The sequence below is a fragment of the Bos indicus x Bos taurus genome, chromosome 6 (genome assembly GCF_003369695.1).
Source record: "Bos indicus x Bos taurus breed Angus x Brahman F1 hybrid chromosome 6, Bos_hybrid_MaternalHap_v2.0, whole genome shotgun sequence".
Taxonomy (NCBI): Eukaryota; Metazoa; Chordata; class Mammalia; order Artiodactyla; family Bovidae; genus Bos; species Bos indicus x Bos taurus.
Genome location: NC_040081.1, coordinates 9,319,151 through 9,344,048, shown reverse-complemented (window position 1 = coordinate 9,344,048; position 24,898 = coordinate 9,319,151). Strand labels below are relative to the sequence as shown.

The following is a 24,898-nucleotide window of genomic DNA, read 5'->3' as shown; positions in this document are numbered from 1 at the left end:
ATAATTTTGAAAAACACAGAAAATGTGTAAAATCAACCAAAATGTAGTAGCCATGGTTTAATGTATGATTAAAGTCATTGTCAACATGAAAGTATTTTAAAGTAGGAATGGAATCACAGACATCCTTACACATTTTATGTGAAATATCAAGAAAGCTGTCTGAATTATCAAGCAAGCTGTCCTAGATCCTCTTGATAGAAACATCTTTTATTATATTATTTTATTTACTTGCTTCAGTATGACACTTATGTGAATAATTAAGCCTTTCAATAGTTCCCTCATTTGAGTCACTTTTTGGAATTTAATATTGTTAATGCAATGCAGTTGTTCCCAGTTTTAGTCTTTAGAGAGAAGAAACTGTCTCTGGGTCAAGGAAAAGTGTTAAATAGTAATTGGTTTTGGCAGGGAGGTCTATATTCATCTTCCAGCACCTTCTCCATTGGGGCTGTACTGTCACCATGACCTCCACCTCCTTCAGCAGCATTCCAAATGTGCAGTGCTGCAGGCCAAAAGATGTATCTTGTGACATTCCCATAGGTAGGTTTTGCTTCCTAGGGAAATACTACTTATTCACATAAGTTTTCAACATTGTTGAGGAGGAAAACACCTTCTTTTCCAGTGCCTACGTGAGACACAGCATTGTGGTTTTTTTTAGCAGAATTCACTACTCATTTTTTTTTTCCTTCAAATAATGACATGAACTGCCTAATAATACTTTGTTCTTAATTATACTCCAAAGGTGGATAATTGGCACAAATTTAAATTGTTTTACATAAAATGGTACCCTCAATATTGACTGAAAACTAACTTAAAGTTAATTGCTCTAAGTTCAAAGCACTAAAACAGCAGGAAAGAAAGCTTGGTCTTTAAGTTGGTTCCATATAATTATGCTTCTAAAAATGACTGTACCATATTGGAAAATTTATGAAATCTGTCTTACTATGATGATATCATACTTCATATCTATTTTTTCTCTTACTAATACTTTTATTTTTAAACTGAAGATTTAACTATTTCTGCAAAATTATTAGAAAAACTTTAAATTGCTGAAATTATTGCATTTTCTCCATTCACTATTTAATTTCTGGTAAACATTCACTTAGCCTAAGAAAGGATTAGAAAAGAAAAGAAACAATATAAAATTTAGATGTCATATAAGGCATTACTGAAGAAACAATCTACATTATAAATATTTATGAGATAAAATTATCCACACATAATTAAATTAATAATTTCTTTATTTTCACTTCAACTTTTGATATATGTATATATTATCAAATAGTAGATACATAGTGTTGTAACGTAAATTTTTATGCTTGAAGATATCAGAAAATATCCATTAAATTTAAGTGATATTAAAATGATGACTTGTGGACATTTAAATCAGTTTAACTATTATAATTGCATCCATGAAATTAAAAGATGCTTACTCCTTGGAAGAAAAGTTATGACCAACTTAGATAGCATATTAAAAAGCAGAGACATTACTTTACCAACAAAGGTCCGTCTAGTCAAGGCTATGGTTTTTCAAGTGGTCATGTATGGATGTGAGAGTTGGACTGTGAAGAAAGCTGAGCACCAAAAAATTGATGCTTTTGAACTGTGGTGTTGGAGAAGACTCTTGAGAGTCCCTTGGACTGCAAGGACATCCAACCAGTCCATCCTAAAGGAAATCAGTCCTGGGTGTTCATTGGAAGGACTGATACTAAAGCTGAAACTCCAATACTTTGGCCACCTTGTGGGAAGAGTTGACTCACTGGAAAAGACCCTGATGCTGGGAGGGATTGGGGGCAGGAGGAGAAGGGGACTACAGAGGATGAGATGGCTGGATGGCATCACCAACTTGATGAACATGAGTTTGAGTGAACTCCAGGAATTGGTAATAGACAGGGAGGCCTGGTGTGCTGCGATTCATGGGATCGCAAAGAATCAGAAACCACTGAGTGACTGAACTGAACTGAACATTATAATACCACCCATTTCCCCCAGTATATCAGAGATTCATGGATATTCAAGGTAGTCCTGATTCTGACTTTTACCCTTTGCAAATAGCTATCATTGAAATATCACCATATTCTTTTAAATGATGTGTTTGCTTCTTCTCCTTTTATCTTGTGAACTATTTGTGACTCATGGATATTTGTGTACAACATTTAGCATAGTACAGACCACATGAGGGAAATTCAATATTTGTTACATAACTGAATGTAAATGAATATTTTTATTCATAAAATGCTTGCTTATTTTTCAAATTGAATGCTTGATTCACATTTATCATGGAAATGACACTGTTGACAGCCAAGGAAGGAGGCTTAATTAGGGTTTAGAAAGAAGCATTGTAGAATTACTAGTTTGTCCTTGAATTACCTCAACAAAAATTATTCCCAGTATTATGTATTTGACAAAGGTAAATAGCTTACCATTCATTATTTTCAATGAGTTTATACCTTAAATGGCCAACATTAAACCATAAACTACTCAAGGGAGGCAAGTTAACACTTCACTATACATCCAATATCACTACATACCTAGTGTGTTACCTGCTTCAAAATAGGACTCAAATCAACTATGACTACTCTAAAAAAGCAGCAAATACTATTTGTTAAATCCAATACCACACTCAGCCTTGCATATTGAAGTTAAAAAGATAGTTCCTTCTCCTAGTGTTTATAAACTAGCAGAGAAAGAATAGTTATCAAGGAGTGAAAATGCATGGTGATAAACAGTGTTTGTGAAACTGAAGCAGGCTTCTTTGGTTTAAGGAAGTTTTCAAAGAACTCACGTATATGTTATGAACTAAAGAACAGTAAAGTAGAGTAGATATTTAACAGTAAAATAAACTAGATCTAGTAAACTAGATACTTTCTATGGCACCCCACTCCAGTACTCTTGCCTGGCTGCATTCCATGGGGTCAGGAAGAGTCAGACACGACTGAGCGACTTCACTTTCACTTTTCACTTTCATGCATTGGAGAAGGAAATGGCAACCCACTCCAGTCCTCTTGCCTGGAAAATCCCATGGACAGAGGAGCCTAGTAGGCTGCAGTCCATGGCGTCGGGAAGAGTCAGACATGACTGAGTGACTTCACTTTCACTTTTCACTTTCATGCATTGGAGAAGGAAATGGCAACCCACTCCAGTGTTCTTGCCTGGAGAATCCCAGGGACGGGGGAGCCTGGTGGGCTGCCGTCTATGGGGTCGCACAGAGTCAGACACTACTGACACGACTTAGCAGCAACAGCAGCAGACACTTTAAAGAGTTGATGAAAGATTTCTAGGAAAAGTGGAAGGCACATGAACAACTGTTTTAGCAAAATAATATCATGATAACATTTGTATTTAAGAAAATACCATTGCCTGTGTTTTGGAAAATGATTTGGTGAGGGTCAGGCAAAAGTTGCTTCATACAACTCCACAAAAGACTTACGTTGTCTGCGATAATATAACATCACTGAGAATGAAAAGTATAGGACAGATTCAGACACTAGTAAGAAGATAGTCTTAACAGGACTTATTCTTTCTATATATGTAAAGTTAGAGAGAAGGTATATACATATTCTGCCTTAGAGAGTTCTTTCCACTATGTCTTCAAGTATCATCTATCTGTAGCTTGATGACTCCCCACAAAAACCTCCATCTGAGAGCTTCCTTTCCATCTCAAGACCTAGATTTATCTGTTCTCAGTTACCTGTATTTCCATGATTCAAGGGCATCTCAAGTTTAATATATTCAAGAATCAATTTATTTTACCTGACAGACTTCTCCTATGTTTCCTATCTCAAAGAATGGCACCAATATCTCTGAAGCTGCTGAAGCAGAAAGCTGAATGATGATAAACCCTTAACATACTTCCTCTGTAACTGTGCAGATGTGAAAAGACCAAGTCCTATTAAGATTATTTTGTTATTGTTCAGTCTCTAAGTCATTTCTGACTCTTTGCAACTCCATGGATTGAGGCGTGCAGGCTTCCGTATCCCTCACTGTTTTGTTACTAATACCTGAATCTGTCTTCTTCTCTCCATTCTTGTTGATATTTTAGTACAACCATAACTTTTGTGGAGTTCTGTAAAACAGCCCTGTAGCTGATCAGCTTTTGTCTTCACACTCACCAAACCACACTAGGTAGATGTTTAAGAAAATCAGTAAAGCCAACCCATCCTTGTCAAAGCAGCTTTTTTCCCTGTGATCATAAAAAAATACTATTTCCAGGTAAAAATAGAAAACTTTAATTAGTTAGTAAGTATCTTTCACCAATATTTCCATAAAACTTTATAAAGCATGTGCTCAAAATAACTAAATCAATATTGTGCAGTCAATAGACTTTGGATTTAGTAGAATGCTTCCCCTAGCCTGGGCTTCCCTGGTTGCTCAGACAGTAAAGCCTGTAATGTGGGAGACCCACGATCCCTGGATCAGGAAGATCCCTTGGAGAAGGAAATGGCAACCCACTCCAGTATTCTTGCCTGGGAAATTCCATAGAAAAAGGAGCCTGGTAGGCTACAGTCCATCGGTCAGAGTCAGACAGGACTAGCAACTAACTTTTTATTTCCCCTAGCCTAGTACTTTCAAATAATTTGTGAGAAATTTAAGAATTAACATCAACTTTATTGAAGTGGATGAAAACCACAGAGAACAAGCTTATATACAGCCTTAGAAGCTCATGGTGCTGATTCTATATAGCTTCTGTAATAGACTGCATTGGATATACAAATGATCAAATTAAACTAAATTTCAAAATATATTGTAAATGTGTATCCAGAGTAAAACAATATTTTTTAATATACATTTATTTATTTAGATTGGAGGCTAATTACTTTACAATATTGTTGTGGTTTTGCCATACATTGACATGAATCTGCCACATGTGTACATGTGTTCCCCATCCTGAACCCCCTTCCCACCTCCCTTCCCATCCCTTCCCTCTGGGTCATCCCAGTTTACCAGCCCCGAGCACCCTGTCTCATGTATCAACCCTGGACTGGAGATCTATTTCACATATGATAATATACATGTTTCAATGCCATGCTCCCAAATCATCCCACCCTCGCCCTCTCCCGCAGAGTCCAAAAGACTGTTCTATACATCTGTGTCTCTTTTGCTGTCTCGCATACAGGGTTATTGTTACTTGCTACTGCTGCTAAGTCGCTTCAGTCATGTCCGACTCTGTGCAACCCCATAGACGGCAGCCCACAAGGCTCCCCCGTCCCTGGGATTCTCCAGGCAAGAACAATGGAGTGGGTTGCCATTTCCTTCTCCAATGGGTTATTGTTACCATCTTTCTAAATTCTATATATATATGTTATTATACTATATTGGTATTTTTCTTTCTGGCTTATTTCTGGAGCCTATTATACAGAGTGAAGTAAGCCAGAAATAAAAACAATAATTTTTAAAAGTATGTCCAAGATTTATATTTACTTCTGTTAAATGTTAATGCATTTATTCATTTAAAGTGTAACTGATTTACAATATCATATTAGTTTCAACAAAGGGATTCATTATTTTTAGGATTATACTCCTAAAAGTTATTACAAGATAATGGGTATAAATCCCAGTGGTACTGTTTAATATATCCTTGTTGTTCATCTATTTTACATAGTAGTTTGTACCTCTTAATCCAGTATCCAAGCCTTATCCTTTTGTCTTCCCTGTCCCCACCCTCCTCGGGTAATCAATAAGCTTGTTGTCTGTATCTCTGAGTCTGTTTATGTTTTTGCTATATATATTTGTTGGTTTTACTTTCTTTATTCCAAATATAAATGACATTATACAGTATTTATTTTTCACTGTCTGACTTATTTCACTAAGCATAATATTCTCTAGGTCCATCCATTTTGCTGAAAATGTCAGAATTTCATTTTTTTTGATTGGCTAAGTGAAATTTCAATAGGTAGATAGATATACACACACACACACCATATTTTCTTTATTCATTGTTGATGAATAGATGCACTGTTGATGCACTGTAGATGGACCCTCAGGTTGCCTCCCTAGTTTTTTTTTTTTTTTTGTCTTCTTCTGATTTTTTAAATTAATTTATTTTTAATTAAAGGATATTTGTTTTACAATATTGTGTTGGTTTCTGCCATACATCAACACGAATCAGTCTTGGGTATACGTATGTCCCCTCCCTCTTGAAATAGCTTGGCTTTTGTAAATAGGAATGCTATGAACATTGAGGTGTGTGTATCTTTTTGAATATTTTTTTCTTTGTCCATTTAGAATATATACTCAGGAGTGAAATTATTGGATCATATAGTACTTCTATTTTTAGTATTTTTGTTGTAGAATCTGAAGTCACAAAATACTTCTCAGAGGACACTCAAGACAGTGGAGTATAGTTCATTAAGCTATCAGGTCCAAGGGGAATTGGTTCCCAACAAGGACCTCAATGATATTGGAGGACTCAGTTTTACACCTTTTGCTACATGGCCGGTTACATGTTAGTAATTAGTTTTACAACATGTAGGTAAGGAAGAATTAACAATTACAGCATGCAGGTGCAGGCACCATCATTAATCTAACTGAGACAACCTGACCTTTACTTCCAGTCTTTGTTTGCCATCTGTGAGGAGGGGCTTTCCTGGTTTTTCTTTAAGGATGGTTAACAGGGTTCAGGCCCAATTCACATCCTGCCTTGAGATGGCTGACAGTCTTCAGGATGAAATCCCTTTTGCCCTCCCCGCAACACTTTGAGAAACTTCTATACCGATTTCCACAGTGGCTGAACCAATTTATATTCCCGCCATCAGTATTCCAGGGTTCTCCTTCTTTTCTCCACATCCTCATCGACATTTGTAATTGTAGACATTTTGATGAAAGCCATTCTGCCAGGTGTGAGGTGATATCTCATTGTTATTTTGATTTTCATTTCTAGCATAATTAACGATAGTGAGCATCTTTTTATGAGGCTATTATCCACCTATATATCTTCCTTTGAAAAATACCTATTCAAGTCTTTGCCCATTTTTTGGTTGAGTTTGTTGTGTGTGTGTGTGTGTGTGTGTGTGTTTTGAGATTGTCTTTAATGAGCTGTTTAGATATTTTGGATATCAACACTTTATCAGTCTTACTGTTTGTAAATATTTTATCCCATCCTCTGGTTTGACTTTTTGTTTTGTCAGTGGTTTCCTTTGCTGTGCACAAGCTTTTAAGTTTAGTTAGGTCCCATTTCTTTATTTTTGCTTTTGTTTCTTTTTGCTTTTGATGTGGCTTGGGCATGATTGCCATTAACCATCATTAAAGAAAAACCAGGAAACCCCCTCCTCACATATGACAAACAAAGATTTGGAAGTTAAGGTCAGATTGTCTCAGATTAATGATAGCCCCTGTACCTGCATGCTGTAACTGTTAATTCTTCTGCACCTGCACGTTGTAAAACTAATTACTAACATGTAACCAGCCAGAGCCAGATAATATTGCTATGTTTTATGCCAAAAAGTGTTATGTCTATGTTCTCTTCTGAGACTTTTATGGTTTTGGTCTTACATTTAGGTTTTTCACCTATTTTGAGTTTATTTCCGTATATGGTATGAGAAAAAGTTGTAACCTTTGACATATTGCAGTCCAGTTTTCCCAGCACCACTTATTGACAAGACTGTCTTAACTTTGTTACATATTTTGTCTCCTTTGTTGTGTTGATTGACCATGGGTATGTGAGTTTATTTCCAGGCTTTCTATTCTGTTCCATTGATCTATATGCGTGTTTTGTGCCAATACATGTTGCTTTGACCACCTGAGCTTCATAGGATAGTCTGGGAAGGTCATATCTTCAACTTTGTTCTTTTGTCTCAAGATTGCTTTGGCAATTCAGCATCTTTTCTGTTTCCATATGAATTTTAGGATAATTTGTCCTAGTTCTGTGAAAATGTCATGGGTAGTTCCATAAAGATTGTATTATATCTGTACATTGCTTTGGGTAGTACAGACTTTTTAACAATATTACATCCAAACCAAGAGCACAGGCTATCTTTCCATTTCTTTTTAGCAACTTCAGTTTCCTTCATCAGTTGTTTCATAGCCTCCGGATTATGGGTCTTTAATTTCTTTGGTTTACTCCTGGGTATTTTAAGTTTTGATGCAATTTTAAATAGCACTTCTTTACTTTCTCCTTCTGATATGTAATGGAAGTGAAGTGAAATCGCTCAATCATGTCCGACTCTTTGCGGCCCCATGGACTGTAGCCTTCCAAGCTTCTCTGTCCATGGGATTTTCCAGGCAATAGTACTGGAGTGGATTGCCATTTCCTTCTCCAGCGGATCTTCCCGACCCAGGGATCGAATCCGGGTCTCCCACATTGTAGACAGACGCTTTACAGTCTGAACTTATATGTAATTACTAGTGTATAAAGAAGCGGCAGATTTCTGCATGTTAATCTTGTATACTGAAACTTTACTGAATTCATAATGATTTTTTAAATACTTTTTTGGTGGAGACTTTAGTTTTCTATATAAAAACTGCTAATAGCGACCGTTTTACTCCTTACCTTCTAATTTGAATGTTATTTATTTATTTATTTTTGTCTGACTACTGTGGCTAGGATTCCAATACTATGCTAAATAAACATGCCAATAGTAAGTAATTTTGGCTTGTTCCTGAATTTAGAGGAAAGGCTTTCAGCTTTTCAGCATTGCATGTTATATAGGCTGTAGGTTTTTTGTAAATGGCCTTTATTATGTTGAGGTATGTTTGTTCCCTCCATCCCTACTTTGGTGAGATTTTTTGTCTTTCTTTTAATCAAGAATGGATGTTGACTTTTGTCAAATGATTTTTCAGCACCTATTGAGATGACCATGTGGCTTTTTTCTGACCTTTTGTTAATTTGTTGTATTACATTGATTGATTTGTGGATACCAAGTCATCTTTGAATCCCTGAAATAAAGCTAATTTGATCATGATGTATGATATTGGATATATATCAGATTTGGGAAATAACATCCTATGAACGTGTTTGTTGCTCAGTCGTGTCTGACTTTTTGAGACCCTATGTACTGTTACCTGCCAGATTCCTCTGTCCATGGGAGTCTCCAGACAAAAAGACTGTAGTGGGAAGCCATTTCCTTCCCCAGGGGATCATCCCGACCAAGGGATAGAACCCATGTCTTTTGCATTGCAGGCAGATTCTTTAACATCTATCTGAGTCATCAGGGAAGCCCCTAGTAGTGGAGAGGGTTGCCATGCCCTTCTCCAGGGGATCTTCCCAACCTAGGGATGGGACCCAGGTCTCCTGCATTGCCAGGGGATTCTTTACCAGCTGAGCTACTTAGGTACCTGAGTTCAACTGGCCCTCTTAATCTCTCATTGGATTCTGTTTGCTAATATTTTTAAGGATTTTTGTATCTATATTTATCAAAAATGTTGGCCTGTGATTTTCTCTTTTTGTACTGTTGTTTGGTTTTGGTATCAGGGTAATTGTGGCCTCATGGAATGCATTTGGGAATGTTATGAACTTTTCAATTGTTTTGACCTAGTTTGATAAGGTTAGATATTAATTCTTTATATATTTGGTAGAATTTCCCTGTGAAGCCATATAGTCCAAGACATTTGTTGACTGGAAGTTTTATAATTACAAATTCAATTTCGCTACTAGTGTTCAGTTTGTTCAAATTGTCTTTGTTCTTGCTTCATTTCTTGGCAGGTTGTATGTTTCTAGAAATCTGTCCATTTCTTTTGGGTGTCCACTAGGTTGATGTATAACTCCTCATAGTATTCTTTTCTGATTTTTTTTTTTTTTCTATCTCTTGGTAATGTTTGTTATTTCTGCACTTTCACTTCTTATAATTGTTATTTGGGTACTTTGTTTCCTTCTTAGTGAACCTGACTAATGATTTATCAATTTTATCTTTTCAAAACCCTCCATCTTGTGTTCATTTATCTTTCATATTATTTTTTTTCTATTTATTTTTTGTCTCTTTATTAATTCTTTAATTATGGTTATTTTGAGCTTTGTTCTTCTTTTGCTAATCTTTTAGGTGGTAGGTTAGTTTGTTAACTTGAAATTTTACTTGTTTCTTGAGGGATGCCTGTATTACTATGAACTTCTCTCTTAAAATTGCTTTTGCTACATCCCATAGATTTTGGAAAGCTGTGTTTCTATTTTCTTTTGTCTTGAGGTATTTTATGAATTCTTCTTTGATATCATCATTGACCCATCATTTTTATAATAGCTTGTTGTTTAGTGTTGAGAGGGTAACAGGCAGGAAGGCTAAGGGCCCCCAAATGGAGGAAATAGGCTGCAAGTGTCAGACAGTTTTTCTCTCTCCCTTCAGCAACAGGAGGAAATAAACTGTAAGTATCAGATTTTTTTCCCTTCTCTATACAAAATTAAAAGGAGATTTCTTTTAAAATTCTGTGTTCCATGACAACACCTGGCTCCACCTGAACTTAACTTTTCTCAACCCTTGAGCTTTTCTTATGGAAATATTTTTCTTAAGCTGTTTTAATGAACTATGTATTTACCTTACACTCTATCTTTCTTCAAGTCTGTTCCACCTAAGACTCAGAACTGACTGGACAAACCAGTGTATTTTAACCAACAAACCAGTATGTTTTACTCATGCAAATGTTCTTCTAAACTATGTTAATGAGACTATGTATTTGCTTGGAAACCTGTCTTTCTTCAAGATTCATATCAATTATTTTATGGCCCAGGATGACTAACCTTGTGCCAATGTTATCTCAGAATGCATGTTGTGGGAGAGGGGCCTGGTGCCACTCTCTGAGTTTTGGGACATTTCCTTTTTCTAATTAGCAGCCTGCTGGTAGGTATATAACTTCCTGCTAAAGACTAGCAGGGGGGCACTCTTTCTGCCCTCTTCTGATGTCTGTGTCAGACGTGCTGTCTCTCTCTTTTATACTTTAATAAAACTTTATTACACAAAAGCTCTGAGTGATCAAGCCTCCTCACTGGCCTCAGATTAAATTCCTGTCCTCCAGAGGACAAGAATCCCAGCGTCTTTCATGGCTCAGCAACAACCTTTCAGTATTTGCATACCTGTTCTTTTCCCATTTTTATTTATGTCATTTGGTTTCTAGTTTCATACCATTTTGGTCAGTCAAAGTCCTTGATATAGTTTCTATCCTCTTAAATTTATTGAGACTTGTTCTGTGGCCTAGCATGTAATCTATCTTGAAGAGCATTTTATGGGCACTTGAAAAGAACATGTATTCTTCTGTTTTGGGATTATAATGTCCTATAGGTACTTACGGAGTTCCACTGGGCTATTGTTTCATTTAATACCACTGTTTAAGAAAATTTAAAAGAAAACCTTTTAAATTTCTGTCTAGATGATCTGTCCATTAATATAAGATTTTTTTTGTCCTTACCCAGAAAAATAAACATAAAGGAACACAAGCATACTGCTAAGGAAAATCAAACCACAAGGGAAGAAACAAAAAGAAGGAGAAATAAGCAGAGAAAAACTCAAAAAATAATTAGAAAACAAGTAATAAAATGTCAATAAGAGCGTATCTATCAATAATTACTTTAAATGTAAATAAATGATCCAATCAAAAGACACAGAGTGGATGATTGGATTTTAAAAATCCAATTCTTTCTACTTACTTACTTCAAGGTATCACTTCAGATCCAAAGACACACACAGACTAAAAGTGAGGGAATGGAAAAAGATATTTCATGCAAATAGAAATGATAAGAAAGGGAGGATAACAACATATTTCTTTTAAACAAATTCTAGAACAAAAGATGAGGAAAGTCATTATATAATAATAATGGATACAAGAGACAGTCAATGCAAGGGAAGGAGATAAAATCTGTTCACATGTATGCACCAAATATTAGACACACCAAAACATATAAAACAAATACTAACAGACATGAAGGAAGAAATGGCAATAATACAATAATAGTAGGAGACTTTAAAACCACAGTTATATTAAAGAACAGATCATCTGTTCATTATATCTAGTATAGGTTTTTTTTTTTAATTTTTATTATCAAGGGGTTAATATATGATAAGTTATTTGTTTTTCCTTTGTTTCTAAATAATAATCTTGCTAGGTAGAGTATCTTAGATTATAGACTTACCATTCCAGCACTTTGAATATATCATGCCATCTCTCTTCTGGTCTATAAAGCTTCCTTAAATTAGCTGATAGCTGAACAGAAATTTCCCTTGGTATATGACTTTTTTTTTTTTTTTCTCTTGTTCTTTTTAGAAATATTTAGAAAGATGGTAACAATAACCCTGTGTATGAGACAGCAAAAGAGACACTGATGTATAGATCAGTCTTATGGACTCTGTGGGAGAGGGAGAGGGTGGGGAGATTTGGGAGAATGGCATTGAAGCATGTATAATATCGTGTATGAAACGAGTCACCAGTCCAGATTCGATGCAGGATGCTGGATGCTTGGGGCTGGTGCACTGGGATGACCCAAAGGGATGGTATGGGGAGGGAGGAGGGAGGAGAGTTCAGGATGGGGAACACATGTATACCTGTGGCGGATTCATTTCAATATTTGGCAAAACTAATACAATATTGTAAAGTTTAAAAATAAAATAAAATTAAAAAAAAAAGAAATCTCTTTTTATCTTTAACTTTTGCAGTTTTATTTATGGTATTTCTTTTTTTTTATTTTATTTTATTTTATTTTTAAACTTTACATAATTGTATTAGTTTTGCCAAATATCAAAATGAAAAATATCATGTAAGAAACGAGTTGCCAGTCCAGGTTTGATACACGATACTGGATGCTTGGGGCTAGTGCACTGGGACGACCCAGAGGGATGGTATGGGGAGGGAAGAGGGAGGAGGGTTCAGGATGGGGAACACATATTTATGGTATTTCTTGATGTATTTTTTAGGATTTAATCTTGTTTGGAACCTCTATGCTTTCTGAACCTTGATATCTGTCTTTCTTCAGGTTCATGTAGTTTTTAGCCATAATTCCCTCAAACACATTTTTGATTCCTTCTTTCTCTTTTCTCTGGGACCCCATTTTATGTTTAATGTTATCACAGAGATCTCTGAAACTGTTTTCATTTTTAATTTGTTTTTCTTTTTTCTACTATGGTTGCATGATTTAAATGTATATTTTTGATAAGAAAAATATTTTATGGAATGAAATAGCTATATTTGAAAGATATTCATAATAAGTATAAATGAATTATTAAAAATGTAAAAAGTAATGTATTTTGTATTTATTTAAGCAATCAAGTTTAATGAGTGATCACATTTAATTGATATACCTAAAATATTAATCATGTTTCATAAAAAACATACATAATAGCATTAAGGAACTTGTATCTTAAATACACTTTTATTTTAAAAAGTGAAAATACTCCTTATTTTTAACTCCATGAAATCTACAATTTACTGTTCTTGGAAAGAAAGAAAAGATGCACATACTTCCTCTGCATATGCTTAATCAACTTTCCTAATACATGGGAAAACACCAGGCACCTGCCCACATCAGGAATAGTGCTTTGTGAGTGCCTCTGCCTAGAATTCTCCCTTCCTTAAAATACATGGATATTTATCCTTTATCTCTTTATGTTGACTTTTGAATGTAACTTTCTCTTTTCCTGATCATCTTAAAGATAAATTTCACATCTACTATCAGGGTTGCTTTTTATTTTTTATCTACACTGCTTACTTTCCTTATTTTGCTTCATAGTAGCAACCATACCAAATATAATACATATTGTTTTTATTTGTTCATGGTCTATCTGCCGCCTATAGTATGTGATCCTTTTAGATTACAGATTTTATTGACTGCTTTGGTTACTGCTATATCCCTAAAGATCAGGACAGCTGCATGTTAAATGCCCAATGCATGCATATTTGTGGGAAATGATGTTTTATTTCTAATACTCAAGTTTATCGATTAAAAAAGGTAAGTGAAGAATTCCCATTAGCCATAGGCTTAAAAATTCTGTCTTGAGATAAGAAATGTTAACTAGCTTATTCATATTTCATAAATATTGTATTATTTTTAGTCTAGTAAAATATATTATTGGAACATATAAATTAGAAAAATCAAATCTTAATAACTTTATATACCAAGAAATCTGTCTTTGTTAATTGAGGGATGCCTTGGAAACCAATACTATTCTCCAAAATAATTAACATCTTTCCTAAAACAAATAATATCTTACAAAAGCACTTTCTGTTTAAAATCCTCTGTGTGATAAAATGTCATTAAGAGGAATGGTTAAAGGCATAAACTCTGAAGCAGAAAGCCTCAGGTTAAAGCCCAGCTCTTCCATTTATTTGCTATACAGCCTTGAAAGAGACCCTTAATCTCTCTGTCTAGTTCCCACACCTGCAAAATAGGAATAAAATGAATAATTTAACTATTACTACCTTATATGATTGCTATGCAAATTTAATTAATCAATGCAGGTAAAACCTATAGAACAAAGTCTAGCAAATAGTATATAAATACATGCACAGAATACTATTTTTTAGGAAATTGTTTTTTTTTTTTTAAATCTATCTCCCTATATCTTCCCTCCCTTCAAATTTAACCATTTGCTTCCCAGACAGAATGTGATTTTTGGAGTCATGTATCAAAGGGCATATGAAGATAGAAGTGAGAAAAAGTAAATGAATGGATTCAAAAGAGATTGCATGAAGCTGTACAATCAATTTAATCTCAGTTCAATGCATGAAAATGATATATTTTTTAAAAAGAATACATCATAAAATCACAGGCTATGAATTTGAACCCTTGTTTTTCTTCTTGTGTCTCTTTGGGAAATTGATTTTCCTGTGCTCAACAATAAAATGTAGACAATTATACTTGCATTAAATAGCTTGAGTAAATTGCTGCAAGGATAAAATATATTGCTACTAGTGAAAAGCAGTTTATGGTGATGGTAACCCACATGCCTTTCTCTCCAGGACTTGCTATTGGATTTCAAGTTCAAAGAGGTTCATGATTTATAGATCTGCCCACTTCACCAGGAATGACTGTTTATCTATTGTAAGGTTGTTCAGTTCAGTTCAGTCACTCGGTCCTGTCTGACTCTTTGCAACCCCATGAACTGCAACACACCAGGCCTCCTTGTCCATCACCAACTCCCGGAGTTTACTCAAACTCATGTCCACTGAGTTGGTGATGCCATCCAACCATCTCACTCTCTGTTGTCCCCTTCTCCTCCTGCCTTCAATCTTTCCAGCATCAGGATATTTTCAAATGAACCAGTTCTTTGCATCAGGTTGCCAAAGTCTTGGAGTTTCAGCTTCAGCATCAATTCTTCCAATGAATATTCAGGACTGATTTCCTTTAGGATGGAATAGTTGGATTTCCTTGCAGTCCAAGGGACTCTCAAGAGTCTTCAACCCCACAGTTCAAAAGCATCAATTCTTCAACACTCAGCTTTCTTTATAGTCCAAATCTCACATCCATACATGACTGCTAGAAAAACCATAGCCTTGACTAGACGGACCTTTGTTGGCAAAGTAATGCCTCTGCTTTTTAATATGCTGTCTAGGTTGATCATAACTTTTCTTCCAAGGGGTAAGCATCTTTTAATTTCATGGCTGCAGTCACCATCTGCAGTGATTTTGGAGCCCCAAAACATAAAGTCTGTCACTCTTTCCTCTGTTGTAATATACATAATTCACTGACAATTCTATGTGGTTTATGAGACATACCTAAGATGGAAGGACACAGGCTAGAAGAAGGTTAAGAATCAAAAAAGTTATAACATGTAAATTCTAAATTAAACAAAAATAAAAAGTGCTTGTAGCTATATTACTATCCAACAAAATAGACTTTAAGGATAAAACAAAGTGAAGCTGAATAAAATTATGGTCATTTTATAATGACCATAATTATTTCAGAAGGAAAATATAGCAATTTTAATTTAGCTTACACTTGAGAATGTAGCTGCAAATTTTCTGTTTAAGTGCTGGTTCTGTCATTTTGAGCTTGAGAAATAAACTCTTTCAAATAAAAAAAAAAATGTAGGAAAGCTACTGATTAGCTCATAAGGCTGGCAGGAAGTTTACAAAACTAGATGCACAGAAAGAAAGACAGCAATGCTAAGTTTCAACTACTGCATCATGATTATAATGCAAGCGACAGTCAGGTTACAATGTCACGTGGACACAGCTGGAGCAGCTGACACCAACACTATGGCTAGATATAGCTGCTAACACCACTGGATTTCCTGGGCAATTCTGGAGGATCTACATGGGTGAGTTAATCCTAGATCTTTCTCATCACTTGAAAAAAAGAGCCCAAGAATCCTAATCATCAAATCTTTTCAGGCTACAAATTGATAGATACATACAAATGTATATAACATTTTTCTAAAGGCATAGTCATTGAGAAAATTAAAAAAAAAAAAACCTACAAGTAAAAATTTGCTTTTGCAAATTACAGAACAAACATGGCCTCTACAACTACAGCACAAGGCTAAAATATTCAACTTTTCATGGAAATTGCTACCCTGATGGATTTCAACATCTTTTTTTCATGCCTTACTTGAATGGATTCCTGACTTATTCATTCAACAGTAGGGAAGGTGGCAAAAATATCCTTAAATAATTCAAAGTGCAAAATCCAACCTCCAAAACAATTAATAGATTGTCTCAACTTTCTTCCAGTTTTATTGAGCCACTATTGATATAGAGTTCTGTGATCCTTTGGCCTAAAATAGTCACCATAGCAGAGCTTGCAATTTGACAGACAAAAGACAAGCTGACAGCCGTTCCTCAATCATAGACTGCCCTTCCAGTGCTAAGCTGAATTTGACATTTTAATTTAAAAGGTATTTTAACATAGATACACACACACATACACACACACACACACACACACACACATTCTGCTATTACAAAATCAGTGTTATCTTACCTGAACCAAAAAGAAAAAAAATCTCCTGATATTCAAAAGGCAGATTTTTTTGTAAGAAATATATTATGGTTCTATATACATGAATCCTGATAGATTTAAAATAACATTACTAGTTTATTATTGTAATGTATCTTATCACTACAGAAAATAATAATAACTAGTAAGAATCAAGAAGGAATTACTATAAGTACAGAATTCAAATTCCTGTTTCTATAATTATTTACCAACTTGAGTGAAAGGATGTGTAAGTGGGCATATGCATGACTGTTATAACACATTAATGAACAGGAATCATAAATATATCAAAAATCATTGTATTAGTTTTATTTTTAAGAAGGAAAACCTTAATTTGTTAATTAGGATTACTTAGAGAAATATAAATAGCACTATATTTGGTTTTACAGAACAACTAGCACATAAACTCTGAACAAAATATATTTAATAAGTAAAAGAAAATACAATGTCACTATATGACCTATTCAATCAAATAAGGCAGTGGCATAATCTAAAAGCATCAAATTGACTAAAATAGCAATTTTCAGTATAACCTGCACCATCTTGCCCATGAAATCAGCTGTTTGGCATCCAGAGTCAGCCAACAGCTGGTCTTGTCCCAGTTGGTTGAATCATGAATGTGGAACTGACTAAGGAATCCAAGCATCTCAAGTTTGGTATGGGGGCCTTGTGGGGAGATTTGAGGGAGGAGTATTACCAATCCCTCATGGATGTCAAGGAATTATTGTACTTCTTTTCAGTATACTGTCTTACCATATTACATTTTGTTAGGAAAATAAAAATAAAATTCCATTAATTCCAGATTAGTTACATTTTTAGAAACTATGCTAAACTTGGAGTCATTGAAGGAGAAAGACAACCAAAGCCATTAACCGTAATTTTTACTAAATCTTTGCTATATGAGAACACTTTAAAAAGATGCCTCTGTGGAAACAGGAAACAAAAATTTATAAAATAGATTGGGGAAGGTTACTAGAGTTTGGTATGATTTGGTTCTAACCATTGTTGAAAAAATTGTTGAAATTTTTGGCCAGCATGGAGAAACTGAGGTTGCCTTAATCATAGGACTGGATGCAGCATAATTAAGACTGGGGCTGTAATTAAGCCCATGATGAATAATTGAATGTTTGTTGAATGAGTGAATAGCCACTGGCTGACCAATTTGGATTTAGCAAGAGTTCAGGGAAGAAAAGTTGAGAGCTAAGACATTGGTAGTCTCACTGGAAATTTTTCAGTCTATCAGCATCTTTTACCAAATACAATTCTATTATTTTCTTTCCTTCCATGTTATTAATTTCAGTAAAGTTTCAGGAATACAAAAGCAACATTCAAGTATCAGTTGCATTTCTATACATTAAGCATAAACTCTCAGGAAAAAAAGAAACGAAGTAAACAATCATTTTTTTTTGATACATAAAAATATTTTACTTTCAATCTTTTATTAAAAGGGAAGGTAGGTTTTAAAGATTGAGAGACACAGAGTTTAAACTCCTGATTTTCTGGTGGTCCTTAAATTCTTGAACTTTTAGCCATTTCTTGAACTTCCTTTCCATCACTAGTAGTTTTCTTTTTTTTTTTAATTTTATTTTATTTTTAAACTTTACAATATTGTATTAATTTTGCCAAATATCGAAATGAATCCGCCACAGGTATACCTGTGTTCCCAATCCTGAACCCTCTTCCCTCCTCCCTCCTCCCTCCCCATACCCTCCCTCTGGGTCGTCCCAGTGCACCAGCCCCAAGCATCCAGTATCGTGCATCGAACCTGGACTGGCGTCTCGTTTCATACATGATATTATACATGTTTCAATGCCATTCTCCCAAATCTCCCCACCCCCTCCCTCTCCCACAGAGTCCATAAGACTGATCTATACATCAGTGTCTCTTTTGCTGTCTCGTACAGGGTTATTGTTACCATCTTTCTAAATTCCATATATATGCGTTAGTATACTGTATTGGTGTTTTTCTTTCTGGCTTACTTCACTCTGTATAATAGGCTCCAGTTTCATCCATCTCATTAGAACTGATTCAAATGTATTCTTTTTAATGGCTGAGTAATACTCCATTGTGTATATGTACCACTGCTTTCTTATCCATTCATCTGCTGATGGGCATCTAGGTTGCTTCCATGTCCTGGCTATTATAAACAGTGCTGCGATGAACATTGGGGTACATGTGTCTCTTTCCCTTCTGGTTTCCTCAGTGTGTATGCCCAGCAGTGGGATTGCTGGATCATAAGGCAGCTCTGTTTCCAGTTTTTTAAGGAATCTCCACACTGTTCTCCATAGTGGCTGTACTAGTTTGCATTCCCACCAACAGTGTAAGAGAGTTCCCTTTTCTCCACACCCTCTCCAGCATTTATTGCTTGTAGACTTATGCATCACAGCCATTCTGACTGGCGTGAAATGGTACCTTATAGTGGTTTTGATTTGCATTTCTCTGATAATGAGTGATGTTGAGCATCTTTTCATGTGTTTGTTAGCCATCCGTATGTCTTCTTTGGAGAAATGTCCATTTAGTTCTTTGGCCCATTTTTTGATTGGGTCATTTGTTTTTCTGGAATTGAGCTGTAGGAGTTGCTTGTGTATTTTTGAGATTAGTTGTTTGTCAGTTGCTTCTTTTGCTATTATTTTCTCATATTCTGAAAGCTGTCTTTTCACCTTGCTTATAGTTTCCTTTGTTGTACAGAAGCTTTTAAGTTTAATTAGGTCCCATTTGTTTATTTTTGCTTTTATTTCCAATATTCTGGGAGGTGGGTCATAGAGGATCCTGCTGTGATGTATGTCAGAGAGTGTTTTGCCTATGTTCTCCTCTAGGAGTTTTATAGTTTCTGGTCTTACATTGAGATCTTTAATCCATTTTGAGTTTATTTTTGTGTATGGTGTTAGAAAGTGTTCTAGTTTCATTCTTTTACAAGTGGTTGACCAGTTTTCCCAGCACCACTTGTTAAAGAGATTGTCTTTAATCCATTGTGTATTCTTGCCTCCTTTGTCAAAGATAAGGTGTCCATATGTGCGTGGATTTATCTCTGGGCTTTCTATTTTGTTCCATTGATCTATATTTCTGTCTTTGTGCCAGTACCATACTGTCTTGATACTAGAACTAATCAATGATTATAGTAAAGTTGCAGGATATAAAATCAACACACAGAAATCCCTTGCATTCCTATACACTAATAATGAGAAAACTGAAAGAGAAATTAAGGAAACAATTCCATTCACCATTGCAATGGAAAGAATAAAATACTTAGGAATATATCTACCTAAAGAAACTAAAGACCTATATATAGAAAACTATAAAACACTGGTGAAAGAAATCAAAGAGGACACTAATAGATGGAGAAATATACCATGTTCATGGATGGGAAGAATCAATATAGTGAAAATGAGTATACTACCCAAAGCAATTTATAGATTCAATGCAATCCCTATCAAAATACCAATGGTATTCTTCACAGAGCTAGAACAAATAATTTCACAATTTGTATGGAAATACAAAAAACCTCAAATAGCCAAAGCTATCTTGAGAAAGAAGAATGGAACTGGAGGAATCAACCTACCTGACTTCAGGCTCTATTAGAAAACAATCATTTTTATAACAACATCAAAAAGAATAAAATACTTGTGGGTGAATTTAACCAAGGAAGTTAAAGACTTGTACACTGAAAACTATAAAACATTAAGGGAAGAAATTGAAGAAGACACACCTGAATGGAAAAACAGTGTGTGTTCTCAGATTGCTACTTCTGTTTGTCTAAGTCATGTCTGAATCTTTTTGACTTTGTAGGCCACCAGGCTCCTCTGTCCATGGGATTTCTCAAGCAAGAATACTGGAGTGGGTTGCCATTTCCTTCTCCAGATGGTCTTCCAGACGCAGGAATCGTTTCTGCATCTCCTGCATTGGCGGGAAGTTTCTTTACTGCTGAGCCAACAGTAATGGTCTGTAGTGATTGCAGTTCAGTTCAGTTCAGTGCAGTCGCTCAGTCGTGTCCGATTCTTTGTGACCGCATGAATCACAGCACGCCAGGAGTCCCTGTCCATCACCAACTCCCGGAGTTCACTCAAACTCATGTCCATCGAGTCGGTGATACCATCCAGCCATTTCATCCTCTGTCATCCCCTTCTCCTCCTGCCCGCAATCTCTCCCAGCATCAGAGTCTTTTCCAATGAGTCAACTCTTCTCATGAGGTGGCCAAAGTACTGGAGTTTCAGCTTTAGCATCATTCCTTCCAAAGAAATCCCAGTACTGATCTCCTTCAGCATGGACTGGTTGGATCTCCTTGCAGTCCAAGGGACTCTCAAGAGTCTTTTCCAACACTACAGTTCAAAAGCATCAATTCTTTGGCACTCCGATTTCTTCACAGTCCAACTCTCACATCCATACATGACCACTGGAAAAACCATAGCCTTGACTAGATGGACCTTTGTTGGCAAATTAATATTCTTCTTTAGAATATACTATCTAGGTTGGTTATAACTTTCCTTCCAAGGAGTAAGCGTCTTTTAATTTCATGGCTGGAATCACCATCTCCAGTGATTTTGGAGCCCCAAAAAATAAAGTCTAACACTGTTTCCACTATTTTCCCATTTATTTCCCATGAAGTTATGGGACCAGATTTACAGATTTAATAAAATCCATGGCAAAATTTCAATCGCATTTTTCGCAAATGCTGGAAAAATAATCCTCAAGAATCAAATGGAACCACAAAGATTCAAAATAGCTAAAGCAATCTTGTGAAAGAAGAAAGAGAAAGTTAGAGGCATCATACTTTTAATTTTCTATTTGTATTACAAAGCTATAGGAATCAAAACAGTATGATACTGGCATATAAAGAAACACATAGACCAATAGAACAGAACGAAGGACCCTCAAATAAACCCACACATGTTTAATCAAATGATCTTTAACACAAGTGCCAAGAATATAAAGTGGGCAAAAAATAACTTCTTCAATGAATACTGTTGAGATAACTGCATATTCATATACAAAAGAATGAAATTGGACCCTTATCTTACACAATATACAGAAATCAACTTAAATTAAAGCCTTAAACATAAGACTTTAATTGTAAAACTCCTAGAATAAAAAAAAAATAATTTCTACCTCAGTCTTTACAATGCATTTTTTAAATGACACAAAAGCATAGGCAACTAAGAAATGAACAATGTAATCAATAAAATTTCCTATGGAAAAGGAGAAAATATTTGTAAACCATATGTCTGATAAAGGATTAATATCCAAAATATATAGGAAAATTCTATCACTCAATAACAAAAACTAAGCACATTAAAAATGTGCAACTGGAGAAATTAGAACCACAGGCTAGTGGCTGTCAGTCCTGCATCTCCTCCTACATCCGTATCACTGCTGCCGTCACGGGCGGAGGTCTCCTCCTCCAGGATGAGGCTCCCAACTTTGAGGCAAGTACTACCATCAGCCGCATCTGTTTCCATGACTATCTGGGAGACTCACAGGGAATTCTCTTCTCCCATCCTCGGAACTTTACCCCAGTGTGTACCACAGAACTCGGCAGAGCAGCAAATCTGGCACCAGAACTTGCCAAGAGAAAAGTTAAGATGATTGCTCTTTCCATAGACAGCGTGGAAGACTATCTTGCATGGAGCAAGGATATCAACGCTTACAATGGTGAAGAGCCACAAAAAAGTTACCTTTTCCTATCACTGATGATAAGAATGGGGACCTAGCCATTCAGTTGGGCATGTTGGACGCACCAGAGAATGACGAAAAGAGCATGCCTGTGACCGCTCATGTGGTGTTTACTTTTGGTCCTGATAATAAACCGAAACTGTCCATCCTCTACTCAGCTACCACTGGCAGGAACTTTGATGAGATTCTCTTTCCAGCTGAGAGCAGAGAAGAAGGAAGTCACCCCGGTTGAATGGAAGAATGGGGACAGCATGATGGTCCTTCCAACCATTCCTGAAGAAGAAGCAAAAAAAACTTTTCCTTAAAGGAATCTTTTCACCAAAGAGCTCCCATATGGCAAGGAATACCTCTACTACACCCCCAGCTATAGGCTCGCCACAGAGTTGGTGCTGGAGCTGCCCACTTAGCACCATGAGCCAGAGGATGGCAGGTGCCCATCATGTTTCCCCACAGCAATCCATTAAAAACATCCTGGTGTGATCACAGCCAAGGTCTTTAGGTTGCTATACTACTGGCTTATTAAATGAAAGCAGTTCTAAAAACCCCTTGGGGTCCTTTGTGCCTTCAGCTGCTTTCTCCTCTGTTCATATATCTTCACACTCTCTGCTGACTCTCTTTGAAATTTGAGACTCATCTTAAATCTCTGCAGGGTTTATGACCAAGAGGTGGCATCAGTTTATGGTCAAAAAAGCCTGCTTTGCTCCATCATAGTGTCAGCTGAAATGCTCATTTCACTTTTTAAAACCTGAATGGAAAAAATAGGGTGGGGGGGGGCGGTCTTAAGATGGCAGAGGAATAGGATGGGGAGACCACTTTCTCCCCGACAAATTCATCAAAAGAACATTTGAACGCTGAGTAAATTCCACAAAACAACTTCTGAATGCTGGCAGAGGACATCAGGCACCCAGAAAAGCAGCCCATTGTCTTCGAAAGGAGGTAGGAAAAAAATATCAAAGACAAAAGAAGTAAGGACAGAGATCTGTCCCAGGAAGAGAGTCTTAAAAAAGAGAGGTTTCCAAACACCAGGAAACACTTTCACTGGTGAGTCTGTGGCGAGCCTTGGAACCTCAGAGGGCAACATAACTGGGAGGAAAAATAAATAAATAATTAAAACCCACAGATTGTGTGCCCAACGGTAACTCTCAGCAGAGAAGCAGTGCAGACGCCCTCATCCGCCAGTAGCAAATGGGGGCTGGGTAGGGAGGCAGGGGCTGAATTGCTTAGAGTAAGGACCAGGCCTGAATGCCCCAAGGGCAATCTGAGGGAACTAACTTGAGATATCAAACCAGACTGTGGGCTAGCTACCCTGCGAAAAGCCCTAACCTAAGACACTGCCAGGCTCTCTCACAGAACAAATGACTGAGCAGAGCTAGCTGGCTGTGGACCGGCCCATCTGCCGGAGACAGGCAGGCAAGGGCAGCTAGAGCCAGAAGGGGGCAACCACGGCCCCAGAGAGGCATCATCTACCAAACTGCAAGCAGGCTTCATTGCTAACCAAGACTTCTTGGGATTCTGGATGGTCAACATCCGCCTGAGAAGGTTGTGCTGGTTGTACACTCAGAAAACCAAGCAGCAGGGACAGGGGAGGTGATAAGTCACAGCAACTGTGCTCACCAAACACAGTCACCTGAGCTGCTAGGACCTGGGAAGGGCACAAACACAAGCCCAACAGAGTCTGTGCCTTTGTGGAGTACCCGAGAACTTGAACCTGAGCGGCGTAGAGCTGGGAAGTGCATACAACCCAGGGCCGGCCTCAGACAGTTCCCAGCAGAGCAACCTAGAGCCTAAGCAGTGTAGACAGGGAAGGTACACACTGTGAGTGGGGGCAAACCCAGTGTGGATGAGACACTGGGAGCACTCCCCACAGACACCAATGTTATTTGTTTGCAGTGTTCCTCCCTCCCCACAGCACTACTGAACAAGTAAGCCTAAAAAAGTGTCCACCACCGCCCCCTTGTGTCAGGGCGTAAATTAGACACTGAAGAGACCCACAAACAGAAGAAGCAAAACAGAGGGAACCGCCTTGGAAGTGACAGGTGCAATAAATTAAAACCCTATAGTTAGCACTGACTACATAGGAAGGGGCCTATAGATCTTGAGAAGCGTAAGCCAGATCAAGGAACTATCTGAAAATGAACTGACCCGACACTGTCCACAACAACACCAGAGAAAGTCCTAGATATATTTTTACTATTATCAATAACCATGTATATGAGACAGCAAAAGAGACACTGATGTATAGAACAGTCTTTTGGACTCTGTGGGAGAGGGAGAGGGTGGGATGATTTGGGAGAATGGCATTGAAACATGTATAATATCATATATGAAACGAGTCGCCAGTCCAGGTTCAATGCACAATACTGGATGCTTGGGGCTGGTGCACTGGGA

The 24,898-nt window shown here is 36.7% G+C and overlaps 1 pseudogene; it reads left to right on the top strand.

Annotated features, from left to right (window-relative positions):
- The first annotated feature begins 458 nt into the window (after positions 1-458).
- LOC113894783 lies at positions 459-22,917 on the top strand (annotated as a pseudogene).
- The last annotated feature ends 1,981 nt before the right edge of the window (positions 22,918-24,898 follow it).